This window comes from Triticum dicoccoides, chromosome 5A (assembly GCF_002162155.2).
Source record: "Triticum dicoccoides isolate Atlit2015 ecotype Zavitan chromosome 5A, WEW_v2.0, whole genome shotgun sequence".
Classification (NCBI taxonomy): Eukaryota; Viridiplantae; Streptophyta; class Magnoliopsida; order Poales; family Poaceae; genus Triticum; species Triticum dicoccoides.
In genome coordinates this window covers 616,024,336-616,027,023 of record NC_041388.1, presented here as the reverse complement: position 1 = coordinate 616,027,023, position 2,688 = coordinate 616,024,336, and the positions used below count along the sequence as shown (strand labels likewise).

At 50.9% G+C, this 2,688-nt stretch overlaps 1 pseudogene; it reads left to right on the top strand.

Annotated features, from left to right (window-relative positions):
• The first annotated feature begins 903 nt into the window (after positions 1-903).
• Positions 904-1,713, top strand: LOC119300167 (annotated as a pseudogene).
• Positions 1,714-2,688: the final 975 nt, after the last annotated feature.

The following is a 2,688-nucleotide window of genomic DNA, read 5'->3' as shown; positions in this document are numbered from 1 at the left end:
GCGTCATCAATGAGTGTGGGTCTCTCAAACGTGACGGCGTGGTCTCGTGTGCTTCATCTCGGCGGCTTACTAGAGGCATTTGGTAGTGCATTGTTGTACATTCTTTTAAGCGTTTTTGCTAGTTTTGTCATGTATTTTGTTTGGCCGGCTTCCGTGGACATCCTCAATACCTTGTATTGTTTGGCTATTTGGCTTGTTTATATAAACTAGGGCAACAACCTTTTTTGAATGTTCAAATTTCATGTCGCTTACGTCCGAGTGGTTCAAGTGATGTGTTTTGAATTGTAGAAAAAACATGTTCCCACATATCACAATATGCACTTTCCAGGTCTCACCACCACGGAAAGTGCTTCGCCGTTGACATGGACGCAGAAATTTTAACCAATGGAAACAAAATAAAATTGATATGCTTCACAACGTATTCCCATGTAACGCAATCTGTGCTTCATAACCCGAACCGTTACACCGGAAATTTGTTGGTCCGTATGCAAGGACGAGACTTGCCTGCTCCCCCGGCGTGTGCCCATCCGTGCTCCCGCGTACGTGGCTTGATTTGATTGGAAGAAAATAAGGTCCGGCCCCACCTCCTTAAAATCAGGGGGGGGGATGATTAGATTAGAAAGAAAAGAGAGAAAAAGACAACCGTAGGATGAAGTGGAAGCACGGATGGGAGTATGGGGAGGAAGATGCATCTTCCCAGAAAAGAAAAAAGAAAAAAAAACTCTAATGCATCATTCTTCTCTTTTGGAGACGAACAATAACGGTAAAATGATCAAAGAGAGTTACTGCTAAGAATTAAAGCTGGCGTGATTTATGGGGCAGTTGCCAGAAAACAAAACGCAAGGCCATGCCCACGTTTTGCTGTCACACGCGTCGCACGCGAACAAATTAGGTTAGAGAGTCATGTCGTTTGGTGTTGCAGCGACCCGCGTTCGTGCGTGTAGAGTATATGGCACGATAACATTTCCCGTGAGATCGTGGGAAGAAACCCAACACAGCCAGGCGCGTAGGGTATCCATCATCCACGTCGTCGCCGGCGCAGCCTTTGCTCCCCATCGCGCCGCTGAACGGAGAGAGCGGCTACCTCCGCTGGAAGGAGTCGGTGCTGCTCCGCCTCCACACCCTCGGCATGGCGCACGCGCTGACCGAGGAGCGCCCCACCGACGAGAAGACGGCCGCCGGCAAGCAGTGGGCGCGCGCTGACGCGATGTGTCGCGGCCACATCCTCGCCACGCTCTCGGACCGCCTCCTTCCGGTCTACGCTCCCCACGCCACCGCGGCGGCCGTGTGGCGCGCACCTACGACCTGGACCTGGCGGCGGACCTTTCGTTTTACAACGTGCCCCGTGAGAAGGCCGGGACGTTCCGGTACGCGGAGGGCGAGCCCGTCACGGAACAGCTCGCGCTCCTGGAGGGCTTGGCCACCAACGCGAAACTCGAGGACACTATCCTGTGTTTCATCGTGAAAAATCAGTTCCCGACATTGAGAATGGCGGTCATCAAGCGCGACTACCGTGTGGGCGTGGACAAGCTCTGGGAGATTGCCCGGCGGAAGGAACTGGCTGCCAGGGTAGAGTATGTTCGCCATGGCCGCAGACGACAGACGTGCAAGACAGCTCCTCCTCCTCAGATGATGACCGGTGCCCGATACGGCGACGGAGGACGTGATTCAGATGCATGCGGCGAGCCTGTCGGGAGCAATATCTACTCGTAATAAGCTTGTGTTAGATGAGTCTGGCGGAAACATTTCGTGTGTCGGCTTGCATGCCAAGTCAGTCCGTGTTTGAATTCTGCTTGGGTGCTGACAACGTAGCCGAGCCGAGTCACGGAGTAAGGTTTAGGAGCGAGTTTGAGTGGTCAAGACGTTTGATCGCGTCCTGAGTTGTGTGATCCGATTGCGAGGAAAGAAATAATGAAAACAACGTACTTGAGATGCATGCCTCTACGTTGGTTCGATTGTTTGGCATAGGTTAAGTGCGTTGTTTTTCTGCAAAGTTCTTAGAGCATCTCCAACAGAGGCGCAAAAGTATCAAGCGCAAAAATAGTTTTACAGTGCCACTGTAGCATTTTTAGCACGCCGCGGCCAACATTGATTTTTCACGTGCCCAAAAACGCGCGCCTAAAAAAACACGCAGTGCAAATTATGAAGCGCGCGCGATCCGGCGCCCAACATTTGCAGCGTGCGATATCGCTTTTTAGCGCGGACGTGATTTTTTTTGTGCGGGCACTATTTTGCAACATCTGTTGGAGCGTCTCCGGCGCTCAAAAAAGACGATTTTTAGCGTACGAAGTAGTTTTTGGGCGCCTATTGGAGATGCTCTTAATGGATCGTCGATAATGAAGTCGGAGTCGCCCTCTAGGAGAGAAGTGATGACGATAATGTTGTGGGCAACCTCAGGGGTGTATGGGTCTTGTTGATGGCCAGGTCGACCAGTATGCCCTATCTCATGAGCGTGTTGTAACAGTATTCACCCGTATATCTCGTTCCAAAAACATACAGAGTGCACTTCACATCCACATTAGTGTGCAGCCGTGACCGAAAAATATGGGCTCTTTCGTATCGTGTTCACCATTTTCACGTCCTATGCTACTTGTTTCCACTAGTGCAAATTGAGTCACACACGATTAAAAATCCTTATCGCATATGGAGATGGGAAGTCGTCTTGCGATGATGTGTGATCATCACACG